At 50.5% G+C, this 16,386-nt stretch overlaps 1 long non-coding RNA gene across 1 annotated transcript in view; it reads left to right on the forward strand.

The window, feature by feature from the left end:
* Positions 1 to 16,386, forward strand: part of LOC144336799 (uncharacterized) — a 67,561-nt gene that overhangs the window by 49,618 nt on the left and 1,557 nt on the right. The gene's annotated exons all lie outside the window — the stretch shown is intronic.

Raw genomic sequence — 16,386 nt, forward strand, 5'->3', positions numbered from 1 at the left:
CAAAGACCTCAAACAGTCGTTGTCAGGATATAATAAAGCTGAGATGGATGACGTCGCAGCGAAATTCGGGTGCGTGTCCCCGGCGCAGCGCGCGAGGCGGCCTTGGGCCCATCCATCTCTCTTTCCCGGTTCCTGAAGACAGAGCATGAAAAATGGCCAGGGAGGGGATGAGTAAACATCACATCCTTCACTTCCCAAGAGCGCAGGGCTCTGGCTCGCTCTGACGCAGACCCAGATGAAGACAGGTGACCTGGTGAGGGACAGGCAGAGGAGCTGCCCACACCCTTAGCTCCTCTGTGGAGCCCCAGAGGTTTCTGGGAGAAATGGCAAGAACAGATTCTGGGCCCGTGTGATGGACTTCAGTTTCGTAGCAGTGGTGCGTTGGAGCTGTCTTCGCCCACTGTGGTGTCTCCTGACAGCTGATACTGTCCCCTCTAGAGCATCCTCGGCCCTGTGCACCCTGAGTAGCTGTCTGTTTTCTGGCCCGTTTAGCCCCACTGGGCTTCAAGTCTCTAGGGCAGTAAACTTATTTCATCTCCAGCCCTAATGCCCAGGAGAACTACTGGCATATAGTAAGTTCTTAAGAAATGATTGTTTAACAAAGGAGGTGACTGCAGGAGGGACAGTGGGGATTGTCCATTCAGGCCCTGAAATGCACGTGTGTGTGGGGTGCAGCATGCATAGCAAAACTGACCATTTCAGCCACATTACAGTGTACAGTCCTGTGGCATTCGGGACACTCGCATGGTTGTGCAGCCATCACCACCATCTGCTAAATTTTGGATATGTGTCCCCGCCCAAATCTCATCAGGAAATGTAATCTCCGGTGGAGGTGGGGCCTGGTGGGAGGTGCGTTGGTCATGAGGGCGGATCCCTCATGGCTTGGTGCTGTCCTTGCAATAGCGAGTGAGCGCTCGGGAGATCTGGGGCATCCCGATGACACGTGGGGCACCTCCTGATTCCCCGCCTTGCTCCTGCTCCGGCCCTGTGACGTGCAAGCTCCTGCTTCACCCTCTGCCATGAGTCAAAGCTTCCTGAGGCTTCCCCAGAAGCAGATGCCACTATATTTCCTGTTCAGCCTGCAGAACCATGACCCAGTTAAGCCTCTTTTCTTATAAATTACCCAGTCTCAGGGGTTTCTTCACGGTAATGCAAGCGTGTCCTAATCCACCATCCAACTCCAGAACTTTTCTTAACTTCCGAAATGGAAACTCTGTCCCCCTTAAATACTCACTCCCCATTTTCCGCTTCCCCAACCCCAGCAACTTGGAATCTACTTTTGTTTCTGCAAACTTGGTGATGCTCGGGACCTCGTAGAAGTGGAATCATACAGTCTTTGTCCTTTCATGTCTGGCGTGTTTCATTTAGCAGATGTCTTCAACGTTCATCCACGCTAAAGCATGTGTTGGAATTCCCTTCCTCTCTGAGGCCGAGAGATTCGGTCATGGGTTGAAATGCACCGTGTGAGCTGTCTGAATGGGATGAGAAGGTGGGGGCGTCGCTGAGCTCATGGGTGTTCTGAGCAGGTGGGGCTTTGCACCGAGCTCGCCTAGGTTCGAATTCTGCTCTTCCTTTTGTTTCGGCAAATTGTGGTGCTCTCTGAGACCTGAGAAATGGGAGCAGAGGCTGGTACACCTCCTGGCGCCACTGTGAAGATCCGACAATGGCTGCATAGCAGACTAAAGTGAGCTATTTTTGCCGTGAAAGGAGGGAAAGCTGGGATTGGCCATTTTGGACTTTGTTGATACAAAGAATGGAAGGTCCCTGAAGTGGCACCCGCTGTTGCATTTCCAGCTGCAGGCGGACTTCCAGTTCCAACTAGAGCCCCTGGTGTCTGTCCTTCTCCACCTCTGTGCTCCCCACAGCACTGTCGGGATCGGCTCCTGTGGACCCCCCTCCGTGTCCGGTGAATGTCCCGGGCCTGCCTGTTTCTTACTGGGGGCCAGACAGTGGCAACTCTTAGTGACGGGGCGTTTGGGCTAAATTAAAACCAGTGACCTGCAAATGAAGGGCCCCAAATCCCATTATCCGCTCCACAGCCGTCTCGCCCTCTCTCTCTTCTCTCCCTTTTAGGTTGGGGCCTGTCAACAGCCATTAGAGCTGCTTGGTTATGAATCTGTCACTTGGCTGGAAACGCGGCTTCATTTTCAGCAGACTGAATTTGTCTCCGCATTTGTGCAAGTTATTTTTTTTTAAAGTAATTGCCCGTTTTACCCCCATTCTTCTTGTCTGTGTTGTGAATGTTCTTATTTAAAGTGAAACCGGGGAGCTATTGTTAGCCGAGGGATAGATCAAGGGATCATACAAATGTGTCAAAATGTGCCATGACAAATCTAGGTTATTTTTCTGCAAAGATATTTTGCAGGCCTGGATTGAAAGTCAAACGGAGCTTCAAAGTGTACCACGTTCAAAGTGTTTTCATGGTCTTTGATGAGAGGCGGTGCATTCATCCGATCCGACGGGCAGCTTCGGGGGCTGGCATGCAGACGGGCCTCTGTGGAGTCCAGGCTGCTCCCCTGGGGAGGGTGAGAGCCACCACGGGTACAGACCAGGGGGTAGGGAAAAAGCAGGCCTGCTTTGATAAGTCAGAGCCAATCGTGATGAGGGGGTGACCCAGGACACAGAGATGCTGGGCTGCAGACCGGCTCTGTGGCTGTGCCTCTGCCTGACTTTGGGCAAATGCCCTTCCTTCCTAGGCCTCAGTCCATATCTGTGAAATGGGTGGCCTGGGTTTCATGAGTGCTGGAATCCGGCAGACTCTAGACTTCTCTGTTTCCTGGTGAGGCTCTGGGGGCTGGTGAGGTGCAGGTGGCTCTGTGACTCCTGCTCTCCAGTCTGGATCTTTATTCCAAGACTGCTTCTTTCTGCAGGAAAAACTGGGCTTCCTGTTGGAGACTTGGTCCTCGAGGAGGCCTTTAGGGAGGTGCATGGGCCCGTGGAGGGGCTGGGGTTCTCTGGGTGCCTCTCCCACTGCAAGGGTCCTGGGCCTGGGGCTGTGTGCTGGGTGTAGCTCCTAGAGGGTTTTCAAACAAACATATATTTTGAGTCATTCTGTGTTTAAATTTATTTATTTGTTATTGATTTATTTTTGTTTTTGTTTTTTGAGATGCGAGTCTCACCCTGTTGCCCAGGCTGGAGCGTTTCGATCTCAGCTCTCTGCAACCTCCACCTCCCAGGTTCAAGTGATTCTTCTGCCTCAGCCTCCTGAGTAGGGATTATAGGTGCCTGCCACCATGCCCAGCTAATTTTTGTATTTTTAGTAGAGACAGACGGGGTTTCACCATATTGGCCAGGCTGGTCTTGAACTCTTGACCTCAGGTGATCCACCTGCCTTGGCCTCCCAAAGTGCTGGGATTACAGGTGTGAGCCACCGTGCCCAGCCTGTGTACAAATTTAAAAGTAACTTTCTAACTTTAAAAAATTAAGTCAAAGTCTTTCTTTCTTTTAAAAACAGGCTGGTGTGGCCACACTAGACCTGTATTCCTCCGTGTTTCCAATCACCTGGATCTGAGAAGCGGCTGGCCTCTTGCTTTTTTTTTTTTTTTTTTGGCGGAGGGATAGGGTCTTGCTCTGTCACCCAGGTTGAACTGCAGTGGCATGATCATAGCTCACTGTAGCTTCAAACTTCTGGGCTTAAGCCACCCTCCCACCTCAACCTCTTGAGTAGCTAGGACTATAGGTATGCACTGCCACGTGGCTAATGTTTTAATTAAATTTTTTTTTTTTTTTAGAGACAGGGTCTCACTATGTTGCCTTGGCTGGTCTAGAACTTCTGGCCTCAAGCCATTCTCCCACCTTGGCCTCCCAGAGTGCTGAAGTCATAGGCATGAGCCACCCAGCCTAGCTGATCCTTTCAACATGGCATGCGCTCAGGTTTGCCACAATCACCAGTGCTTCCTATAGCACCCCCAACGGTGAGCCCACGTCTGTTGGTGTTTTTCACTAACCCTGGGCTGTTTGTCTGGCTCCGTGGGCATTTGAGTTTTCAGCCCTGTGTGGTGGAGTGTGGTTAAGGTTGGTCACCCTGGAGTCCAATGACCTGAGTCTAGACTCTCGTTCTTCTAACAGCCAGTCAGGGGACTGTGGGCCGGCCACTAGGTCTTCATGTGTGCAATGGCTACAATGCTTTCAACCCTAGAGAGTTACGGGGAGCATTAGCAAGATAATAATTCATGTGAAGAAGTAGGGTCAGTCTGCCTGTCACATGGTAATAGTAATATTGCTATGTATTATAATGATAGCAACGTTATATACACAATAACAATATAACACATAATAATTATAATACAACAACAGCAGCCAGCATGGGTAGTGTGTTTCCTAGGTAGGCACTGTTCTAAGTGTTGACACATGGCAATGCATCGAATCCTTATAACATACCGTTGATGCAGAGCCTATTATTGGCATCATCTCCCCATTTTACAGATGGTGAAACTGAGGCCCAGAGAGGTTGAGATGCCTGACTATCATCCACCAGAAAGTGGCAGAGCTGGGATTTGGATGCAGGCTGTCTGGCACTCAGCTGTGTGCCTTCAGTACACCACCAGGCCAACATTCGCTGCAGATCTAAGGCTTGATGCCATCCCCAGGGAGAAGCCAAGCTCAGTCTTCCTGCAGCTTTAGTGAGTCTTGGATGTTGGTCTCTCTGGACAATCTTGAATGAGCTGGGACTGGGTGGAGTGCAGGGGCTTGTAAAGCAGCAGAAACTTGGGGATGCTTGGAGAAGCCTGCTGAGACCCTGCGTAACTTTGATCTTCTGCAGAAGCCCCGGCTCTTGTTCCCACTGGCCCCCACACAGGGCCATCTGGCCTCTGTTCCAGCCAGGCCCCCCAGCCCCTGACAGCATCCTCAATGATAACAGAATCAGGTGATTGCTGTTGTCTGTGGGAACTTCCAGCAGGATGCACCGATCGTGATCCTTGGATTTTCAACCTGCTGTTGCAACTTCCTATCAGAGCTCCTCTCGCCAGGAACAAAGCGACAGCCGTCCGCTGGCGAGCTGGGCTAATCCTGTTAAACAATTCACAGATCTGACGCCAGGCACGCTTTTTGAAACCTGAGGGTACGTACTGAAAGTCGAGTGCGAGTCTCGCGTTGCTTTCAGAGGCTTGCCGCACCCCCAGGGCTGAAGGGGTGGTGAGAGAGCTGGGCAGACGGCAGAGCTTGCGTGCAACTTCACTGGCCGGATTCGTGCTCACTGTGCGCGAGCACTGCTGCTTTCCCCACTGAAGTGCAGAAAAGAGACAGCACATGAAAGGGAGAGGCTGCCCCTCGCCTCTCAGACGAAGCCCCTTCCTCCCAAGCTCGCACAGAGATAGCCCTGCACATTCTAGTCACTCTGCCCAAGGCCAGCTGGAAAGAAGAGGAGCCTGGGCCAGGTCCCTGAGTGCCTGGGAAGGTGTGGCCCAGTGTTTAGACAGGCAGTCAGGGCTGAACTGAGCTGGACCAGAGCCTTCTCTGTGGCTTTGGGCCAGGGCCTTGCCTTGCTGGCCTCAGTTTCTTCATCTGTTGAATGGGATGGTGGTTGTGCTGATCTCCTGGGGAGGTGAGGAGGTCTGGGGTGTCAGGTGTCCCCCAGCAAAAGCATGGAGCCTCAGGGTGTGCAGGTAGAAAAGTGAGGGAGCGGCAGAGGTGTCTAGTTCATCGTCCCAGATAATACTGGCTGTTAACTCGGAGGAATAGGGCTCCATGGGGGCTCTTGGAAAGGGGCACTCAACAGAGACATGAAATTCTAACGAAATGTCCAGGGGTGTGTGAGCCTTGTGCAGCCTAAGAGCCCCCAGAATACGCTGGAGATCCTTTTTTTTTTTTTTTTTTGAGACAGAGTCTTGCTCTGTCAACCAGGCTGGGGTGCAGTGGAGTGATCTCAGCTCACTGCAACCTCTGCCTCCTGGGTTCAAGTGATTCTCCTGCCTCAGCCTCCCAAATAGCTGGGATTGCAGCTACTCAAATTTTTGTGTTTTTAGTAGAGACAGGGGTTTTGCCATGTTGGCCAGGCTGGTCTTGAACTCTTGATGTCAAGTGATCCACCTGCCTCAGCCTCTCAAAGTGCTGGGACTACAAGCACATGCCACCATGCCTGGCTAATTTTGGTATTTTTAGTAGAGATGGGGTTTCACCATGTTGGCCAGGCTGTTCTCGAACTTTTAGCCTCAAGTGATCTGCTCACCTCAAACTCCCAAAGTGCTGGGATTACCAGTGTAAGCCACTGCGCCCGGCCCTGGAGATCTTGTGGGTACCCAGGGAGACATCCCGACACCCTCAGTCCCACCTGTCGAATGTCCCAGTCATGGAGCCAGAGCCTGCCCTATTCGGCCCTCCCTTTTCAGGCAAGGTTTTGATTCTTGTTTAAGCACATCCTATGCTCTATGAATTCTGATTCTCATAACAGCCTTATGGGGGAAATATTCTTGTTATTCCTGCTTTCAGATGAGAAGACGGAGACTGAGAGGGTACAGAATATGCTCAGGGTGATTTCTGTGGCTGGGAAGGCTCAGAGCTGGGAGATGGCGCTAGCAATACCCCTCAGAGCCCACATCTGCGAATACCACGGAGCCCTGCCTGCCAGGCCCAGCCAGCCTGGCCGCGTGTCCCAGGCATTCAATCAGTGTCTGTTGAGTTAAAGTTCTCCTGGCTGTTGGGAGCTAACTCCACTCCTCTCCCTTTGGAGCTTTTGTCTCTCACTGGCTGTGCCTGAAGCCTTTGCCTCTGGTTCCTGCGAGGTGTGGGGCTCTCCTGTGGTTGCAGACACTGGGCACCTCAGCGTGGCATGACACGGTGGGACTGGACGTTTCACCGCCAAGCCCTGATGCTTCAGTCATGTTGCCTCTCTGGGCATTTAAACTCATTCCCAGAACAATTTCTATGAAGCTTTTGAAAGTTGGAAACAGGCCGGACCACCATAAAATTAGTTCAGGCAGAAAATATTTTGTAGAGAGCCTCAGACGTCTCTTTCCCCTTTAGAAGCGATTTTCTTGTTTGAGGGGAACAGAGAGAGGCTTGGAACATCCAGGTCAGCCTGTTCTTTGGGAAGTTTTACAAAAGGCCAGAGGCATGTTCTGAAGAAAGCAACCAAGTCGCAAGTCTTGTCTCCGTGTGGTGAACTCTGAGCCACTGGGAGAAGATCAGAGGCCACTGCATTTGTTCCTTGGCCTGGAAAGGCTCAAAGCCAAGGCCAGCAAAAGTGATCTCATCTCCAAAACTGTCCTTCAGAATCAGGATGGAGCTGCGTCAGGCAGCGGGAGGCAGATGAGGGGCTGGTGACCACGTTGTGGGGGGCCCACTCGCCTCTGCTTCCATCCAGCCTGGGGTCCCCTCCTCCTCTTAACCCAGCTGTGGGGAGGGCCAGGAAGCGGAGCTGGTTTGGACAGTGGCCAGGGTGGTGGGTTGGGGGGTAATGGCTCTCTTGTAGCTGATGCCAAACCCTTGTTCCTTTGCCTGGTCTCTTCTGCCACCAAGCCCCGTGTGTCTGTCCCTGAAGGCAGTCTCAGTGCTGGGGCTTGAAGGGCGCTTCCCCTCAAGATGAAACCCTGTCTCTTGGCCTTGTCTTCCATCCATTGAGCCTGCTTAGATGCAGTAAATCAATGAACGACCCTAGTGTTTGCTGTCCCGGGTGAGCCGGCAACCATGGGTCATGGTTTCTGGAGAGGACCAGGTGCTCTGAACAGGGAGCCCTGGGCCTCCACCCCATCTCAGTTTGGGTTTCCCGAGAGCTGACATTGAGACAAGGCTGTAAGCATGAACACTGATGTGGAAGCCAATTCCAGGAGGCGTCTACGGGAACAGGGGCATGAGACAGGGCCTGGAAGGAGACGATGAATGGTGTGATAAGTTGAGGCCATCAGGGCTCAGTCCCTCTGGGGACCAGAGCAGCGCAGTGTAGAGCAGTGTCCTGAAGCCCCAGGGACCAGTGCAGATTCTGGTCCTGCAGGTCTGGGGTGGCCTGAGTTTTGCATTTTTAACAACCCCTGGGGCAATGCAGGTGCTGTTGGTCCGAGGTCCACACTGACTGGAACGCACCTCAGAAGTACTGCGCTGTTGGGGTTGAAATGTGTCCCCTGAAACATATGCTGAAGTCCTCACACTCGGTGCCTGGGAATGGGACCTCATTTGGAAATAGAGTCGTTGCAGATGTGATCCAGTTAAGACAAGGGCTTACTAGGTTAGGGTGGGCCCTGATCCAATGACTGGTGTCTTTTCAAGAAGAGGAGAGGAGATGGTCATGGAGGGAAGATGGCCGTGTGAAGAAGGCAGGGATTGGAGTGATGTTGCTATAAACTGAGGAATGCCTGGAGCTGCAGGAGCCCAGAGGAAGCCAGGAAGCATCCTTCTCTAGCGCCTGCAGAGGGAGCCTGGCCAGCCAACACCTTGATTTCTGACTTCTGGCCTCCAGAGCTGCAAGATACTCAGTTTCTGTTGTTTTCAGCTACCCAGTTTGTGGTGACTTGCTGCGGTAGCCCCCAGAGACCAGGACGCCAGCCCAGGGACGAGGGTGCTGGTCCTGGGGGTGTCAACGCGCTGGCACATCCAGTTTGACCCTGGAGTGGCCAGAGAAAGTCCTGGGCAGAAGTGTGGGCAGAGGGGGCAGATGTGGGCAGGTGTGGGCAGAGGTGGCAGGTGCAGGCAGAGGTGGCCGGTGCTGGCAGGGGGCAGGATGGGCGGAGATAGCAGGTGTGGGCAGAGGTGGCAGGTGTGGACAGAGGGGGCAGGTGCTGGCAGGGGGGCAGGTGCTGGCAGGGGGGCATGTGTGGCTAGAGGGGGCAGGTGTGGGCAGGTGAGAACCTTTGGGTGGTTGCCCAGAAGCAGTCAGCATTGAGGGGAGGGGGGTGGGCCCTTTGAGTCGCTGCTCCCATCCTGCTCAAGGTGGGCTAGGCCCTCTCCTAGAGCGTGAACGGCTTGGTGTCCTGGTCAGGGTAGTGGATGGGGCAAGGATGGGGATGCTGACAGCTGGGGCCAGGACAGGGCTGAGTGGTTGGAAGGAGGGGCCCCACCCACTTGCCCTGCACATACATGCTGCCCGCACCTCCCTGGCTGGTGGGAGGGCTGCCATGGGGAGGGTTGGAGCAGCAGGGGGACCCGGGAGGAGGGGAGGTTTGAACCCAAGGGCCCTGGCTTGACTCCCACCTCCCCTGCTAACTTGCATCTCTGAGCCTCGGTTTCCTGGCAGCACACAAGTGCAGTGGCATAGGCTGTGGGACTGAGGGCCAGGGATGGTGCCCGTCTTTGCATAGGACTGGGCCTGGCCTGGGGGAGAGGGCTCATTGGCAGAATGAAGGATGAAGCGGGATAACCTCCTGGGAGCTGGCAGCAGGACAAAGCCTCTTCCTGAGTTCCCAGCCCAGCACTCTGGGGAAGACAAGCTCCCAGGGATAGCCTGGCAGTCCACGGGGACGCCTCTGCCACCTCCTGGCCCAGGTAGACTCTGCTACCTTCAGGTTCCTGTTCCCCTGACATTTCAGCCCCAGATTTCTGGAAGCGCTTTTGAGAGGCAGATGTTTGCCAGTCTGCCTGTGCTATTGATTTAGGTCTTAGTGAGGCTCGCCTTTACAATGATTAATATTTGATTTACACCCTGAGTTTGTCCTGTTTCTGATCTCTTTTGAACTCATTAAATCTTCTTTAATGGAGCCTCTAACTTTATCCTTTGGAACTTACCTCCAGAGGCAGCTCCTGGCTCCCTTCGTTGGCTTCTGACCCATTTATTTGCTGTTTGAAAAAAGAAGCACACATTTGGCTGGAAGTCGTCCTGGAAGGCTGCTGCCAGCGGGTGGTGTGGCTTGTTAAATGGCACAGCTGCCTCGCCATGCCACCATGGAGCTTCTTCCTCTAGTTGAATGTACTTGTGCCTAAAGAGTCTGGTCCCGTTGCCAGAGGTTGGGCAGACTTTAGCCTGCAGACGGCTGTTTCCAGGGTGGGTGATGGTCAGGGGTCTTGGGCTCTCAGGGCTGGCAGAGGTCTCAATGAGCAGCTGAGTCAGTAGTGAGCCCACTTTGCGCTGGTCCTAGGCAGGAGCGTGGTTAGAAATGTTAGTCCCTCAGGCAAGGCTGAGATTGATGACAGAGTTGACTTCTGGGGAGGAGCGAGAGTGCATGCTGGGTCCTTCGCCGAGCATATAAAGTGGCAAGTGCTTCCTATTCATTTTCACATCCGACTCACATGACACTCCTGGGAGGCAGAATTCCCATTTTAGAGATGGGAAAACTGAGGCTGCACACCATGCACAGGGGACTCAGCAGCTCGGAGGAAGAGCCCGGATTTGCACCCAGGCGATCTGAGCCCAGAGGGTGCTCTGCTACCCCTATACAGAGCACTCTTGCTTCTGCCTCCGAGGGTGGAGGCCAGGGTGCTGGGAACCATCCCACAGCACATGAGATGGCCCCACCACGAAGAGGTCTCACCCCCAGGGTACACGGTAGAGGAAGCCTGCCCTAGTGGGACCAGCCCTGACCTTGGATGGCCTGTCTGCACGCCGACAGTCCCACTTGCGGTCTCTAGGAGTCTCCGGATTTGTTAATTCCAGAAGTCTGGATACTGCCAAGTATTGGGTTTATCTGTAGAAGGATGGTAGGTTTTATATCCAAGAGGGACTAAAAGAGGCAGCTTTTGTTGCGGGCAGAATGTGCTGTCTGCCTGCACCGAGGCACAGAAATGATGCTGTGCAGTCAGAGGGGACCTCGCATGGGCTGAGTCCATCTATAGGAAACGTCCAGCAGAAACAAATCTGCAGAAACAGGGAGGAGATTAGTAGCCGCCCAGGGGTGAGAGTGGGTGTGAGGGGGTTAGGGGTCAACAGTGAAGGCATCGGGAAATGGGCTGAACTCCAGCCCCTGCCTTGCAGCGACTGCTCAGGCGAGGAAATGCCTCAAGCTGGAAAGCAGGAAGCGTCTGCTTCAGCCCAGTTCAGCTTCTGAGTTTTCTCCCTTCTTCTGTGCTCTGCACTGTCTATTACATAGTTTACTTTATATTTTTATGAGAGCATTAGAATGATCAGTGCTTTTCCCCCTTTTTCTGTGTTTTCTGATTTTTGTAATATGCATTTTTATAATACAAAGTGGGGATCTAATGAAGAGTAAACCCCAAACCCTCTCTCCCCTGCAAACAGACAAAGCACAGAAAAAACAGGAGAATAATACTTGACTCCCCACTCCCCAAGCACCGGGCTTAAGAAGCTGGAGGGTGGGCTACAGGGGCTAGTGGGGACAGAGCAAAGGCCACTGACCCTCCTGCCCTCTTGTTGGGGGAAGCACCTTTTCTCTCCCTCCTCCAAGCCTCTTCTACAGAAGTGGTCCAGCAGCCACCATAACCTGGACTGTGGCTGCCCCATCTGGGCCGTCCTCCTGCTCAGTGGGCTTCCAGTTTCCCTCCTTGGGCTGGGCCTTGACTACCAATTGGCCCAGTCCTCCTGTGAGCGGGGCTGAGGCCATGATTCAGAGCAGGGGGAAGGAGGAAGAAGTGTAGGTTGGTCTGAGTCTGAGCCGCGTCCTCTGGCTCAGCCTTCCCTATGTTTTGTATGTTAGTCTTTGCCTGGGATGGAGGGTGTGGGTGCACAGCTGGCCTCGTCTCCCCTTGGCTGAGTGAGGTCCATTTCTGCCCCAGCTGCAAGTGTGGGATGCCTGTGCTGCTTTCTGTTGTCCCTGGACGGAGTGAGAAAGAAAAATCAGGCAGAGTCAGGGAGTGTATTAGTCCATTCTCAAGCTATTTAGAAATATCTGAGACTGGGTAATTTATAAAGAAAAGAGGTTTAATTGACTCACAGTTCTACATGACTGGTGAGGCCTCAGGAAACTTACAATCATGGTGGAAGGTGAAGCAAACACGTCCTTCTTTACATGCTAGCAGGAAGGAGAAGTGCCAGGCAAAAGGGGGAAAAAGCCCCTTGCAAAACCATCAGATCTCATGAGAGCTCACTCACTATCACAAGAAGACCATGGAGATAACCGCCTCCATGATTACATTACCTCCCACCATATCCCTCCCACAACACGTGGGAATTATGGGAAGTACAATTCAAGATGAGATTTGGGTGGGGACACAGCCAAACCATATCAGGGAGGGAGGGTGTGGGCTAACTTAGAGAGGGTAGCGGGAGAAGCTCCTCTGATGAGGTGACATTGAGCAGGAAAATGTGCACCCGTTAATGAGAAAAACTCTGAAAAATAAGAATGGTGGGAAATTTTCTCAATTTGACAAAGGTCATCTGCAAAAAACCTGTAGCTAACCTTACACCTAATGGTGGAAGACAATGCTATCCCTGTAAGATCAGGAAGAAGGCAAGGATGTCCACTCACCACTTACTCAACTGAGCGCTGGAAATTCTAGCCAGGACTATAAGGTAAGACAAGTAATTAAAAGACATACTCATGGGAAAGGAAGAAATGAAGCTGTCCCTGTTTGCAAATGATATCATCTATGTAGACTATTCCAAGGAATCTACAAAACATATCCTAGAACTAGTACATGGGTTCATCAAGTTTGCAGGATACAAAATAAACATAAAAAAACCAATTGTATTTCAATATACTAGCAATGAATACATGGACACCAAAATTAAAAACACTATGCTATTTACAACTGCTTAAAATGAAATATTTTGCTATAGGTGTAACAGAGTATGTGTAAGATTGTATGTTTATTTATTTATTTATTTATTTGAGAAAGGGTCTGTCTCTGTCACCTAGGCTGGAATGCAGTGGTGTGATCGTGGTTCACTGCAGCTTTGACCTCCTGGGCTCAAGGGATCCTCCTACCTCATCCTCCTTAGTAGCTGGGACTACAGGTGCATGCCACTATACCTGGCTAATTTTTAAATTTTTTATAGAGGCAGCATTTTGCTATGTTGCCCGGGCTGGTCTTGAACTTTTGGCCCCAAGTGATCCTTCTGCCTCAGCCTCCCAAAGTGCTGGGATTACAGGCATGAGCCACCAAGCCCTGCCAGGACTACATATTTACTAGTACATAATTCTGATCAAAGAAATAAAAGAAGATCTAAATACATGGAGAAATATATTTTGTTCACTTATCAGAGGGCTCAACATAGTAAAGATGTCATTTTCTCCTAAATTGATGCACTAGTTTTACTCAATTCCTATCAAAATCTCAGCAAGATTTTTTTTCGTAAATATGAATAAGACTATTCTGAAATTTATTTGGAAAGACAAGAGAACTTGAATAGCTAAAACAAATTCGAAACAGAAGAATAAAGTGGAAGGAATCAATCTATATGATTTCAAGACTTATTATATGGCTGCCATGAACAACATTGTGTTGCAGTGGTGAAAGAAAGACATATAGATCGAGAACCCAGACACAGACGTGCACAAATATGCCCAACGGGTTTGACGAAGGTGCAAAAGCAATTAAATGGAGAAAAGACAGCCTTTCAGCAAATGGTTCTGGAACAACTGGCCATTCATAAGGCAAACAAATTGAACCTTGAACAAAATCTCACACCTTATGCAAAAATTAGCTAAAAATGGATCATGAACCTAAATGTAAACTATAAAACTTAGGAAAAAACCTAGGACAAAAGCTTTGAGATATAGGGCCAGGCAAAGAGCTCTTAGACTTCATTCCAAGAAGCATAATCCATAAAAGGAAAAATGGACAAGTTGGGATTCATCAAAATAAAAACTTTTGCTCTGCAAGAGACCCTGTTAGGAGGCTGAAAATACAAATTACAGAGTGGGAAAGAATATTTGCAAACCACATATTTGACAAAGGACTAGTATCTAGAATATATAAAGAACACTCAAAATTCAATAGAAAAAAGCAAGTCATTCAACTAGAAAACGGCATGAACGAGTGAAAAGGCATGAACAGACATTTCCCCAAAGAAGATATACAGCTGGCAAATAAACACATGAAAAGATGTTCAAGTTGGCTATCCACCAGGAGAATGCAAATTAAAATCATAATGAGATATTCTTAAAGATCTGTCAGAATGGCTAAAATAGGGAAAAATTGACTATAACAAAAGCTGGTGAGAAGGTGTCCAAACAGAATTCCTCATACACTGCTGGAGGGAATATAAAATATTATAGCCATTGTAGAAAATATTTTAGTAGTTTCTTAAAAATAAAAGAAGAAACATGCAATTACCATATGACCTGGTGATTGCACTCCTGGGCATTTATCCCAGAGAAATGGATACTTGTGTTCACACAGAAACCTGCATACAAAAGTCTATAGCAGCTTTATTTGTAACAGAAACTGAAAACACCTAGACATCCTTGAACAGTCTGTGGTTTAGCAAACTGTAGCACCCCAAACCATGGAATACTACTCAGCAATAAAACTATTGATGTGCGGGGCAACCCGCATGAATTTCCAGAGAATATCATGGAATGAAGAAAACCAGCCCTGAAACGAACAAAGCAAGGATGCCCACTCTCACCCCTTTTATTCAGCTTAGTGCTGGAAATTCTAGCCAGGGCTATAAAGTAAGAAAAGGAATGAAAAGACATACGGATGGGAAAGAAAGAAATGTGGCTATTCCTGTTTGCAAATGATATCATCTATGTAGAATATTCCAAGGAATCTAAAAAAAAGTCTCCTAAAACTAGTAAATGAGTTCAGCAAGGTTGAAGGATACAAAAGAAACATCTGTACAAAAGAAACATGCTGTATGATTCCATTTATGTAATTGTATTAGTCTGTTTTCACACTGCTATAAAGAAATACCGGAGAGTGGGTAATTTGTAAAGGAAAGAGGTTTAATTGACTTGTGGTTCCACCCAGCTGGGGAAGCCTCAGGAAACTTACAATCATGGTGGAAGGCGAAGGGGAAGCGAGTACCTTCTTCACAAGTCGGCAGGAGAGAGAAGAGAGCACATGAAGGAGGAACTGTCAAACACTTACAAAACCGTCAGATCTTGTGAGAACTCACTATCACTAGAGCAGCATGGGGGAAACCACCTCCATGATCCAATCACCTCCTACCAGGTCCCTCCCTCGACATGTGGGGATTATGGGAATTACAATTTGAGATGAGATTTGGGTTGGGACACAGAGCCAAACCATATCAGTAACAAAATTCTAGAAATGGAGAACAAATCAGCGACTGCCGGGTCTTAAAGAGGGGTTGGCATGGGTGGGAAGTGGGTGTGGCTATGAAAGGGTTGTGGGAGGGACCCTGTGGAGGCAGAATGTTCTGTATCCTGGCTATATCCATGTCAATATCCTGTTTGTAATATTCCACTACAGTTCTGCAAGATGCTACCACTGGGGGAAACTGAGTAAAGGGTCTGTGGATCTCTCTATATTATTTCTTACAACTGCACTTGAATCTATAATTATCTTAAAAGTTTAATGAAAGTTACATTTCGAAGGCAGTTTATGTAACTACATAATAACTTTGTATGCGGCATTAGTGCTTATATATAGTAAGTGCTAAATAAGGATGTGTTGACTCTTCAAAAAGCTATTGGGAGGCACCTCCCACGACTAATATCCCATGCTGGCCAGAGGGAAGAGTCAGCAGGGCAGGGCCCAGCCATAGGGTCCCTGGATGACCCCACTGCAACAAGTCTCCGGGCTTCTTGGAGCATCGAGTTGGTCCTGAGCTCCAGGTGGAAGATCAAGGGAGAGAATGCCCCAAAGGAGATAAATGGGGACTGGGACCCTGGTCTGTTCTCGGGGTACCCTGCCTAGTCCTGGGTACTAATAGGGGACTTTGACAATTTTGAGGAAGGAGACTCTGAAGTGTGGACTCCCTGCCAGGTGGGGCCCAGGGCAGCGTCCAACTTGCCTAGGCCAGCGGGTAGCTGCTATGGTCACCTGCAGAAGCATGAGGGATCCTCACCCGATGTGATTCTGATGTCAGGGTTGCTGATGCCCTCGCCCTCTGCCTGACACAGACCCCACGAGGGGTGAGAATTCCCACGCGGGCAGAAGCTGGTGTGGTTCGAGTCTCCCACCAGCGCCAGGTTTCTGCTACAGCTTGCCCGGGTGCCGGGAGCAATCAAAGTTGTCCGCAAACATCACCAAGTGGAGTCAGACCCTCAGTACAGTGGTCCTGCTGGGGACCCATCTGGTCTCCCCGTTTTGCCTTCTTCCCCTCAGCAGGTTGTGTCATGCTCTGTGTCCTCTAGGGGAGGGCCATCCTTGCACCATCCCTGCAGGTTCTGGGGCGAGGCCTGGCTGTGGCGCCCCTTCCTGTCCCTGTGTTCTTGGTGATGATGCCGCTTAGCTGCCGGACTCCAGCACTGGTGCCTCATCCGCCTTCTCCTCACAGCATTTCCTCTGTTGGGCTTCCGGCTGTTCTGTGTCTCCTCCTCCTTTTAGAGCCTGGGAAGTCCCCCTAAAAGCGGCTGGTGGGAGGAAGGGGGAAGGCTTGGGCCTGGGTACCCAGATGTAGTCAAGGACTCCCTGACCTGCTCGGTGCTACAA

Source organism: Macaca mulatta, chromosome 1 (assembly GCF_049350105.2).
Source record: "Macaca mulatta isolate MMU2019108-1 chromosome 1, T2T-MMU8v2.0, whole genome shotgun sequence".
NCBI classification, from domain to species: Eukaryota; Metazoa; Chordata; class Mammalia; order Primates; family Cercopithecidae; genus Macaca; species Macaca mulatta.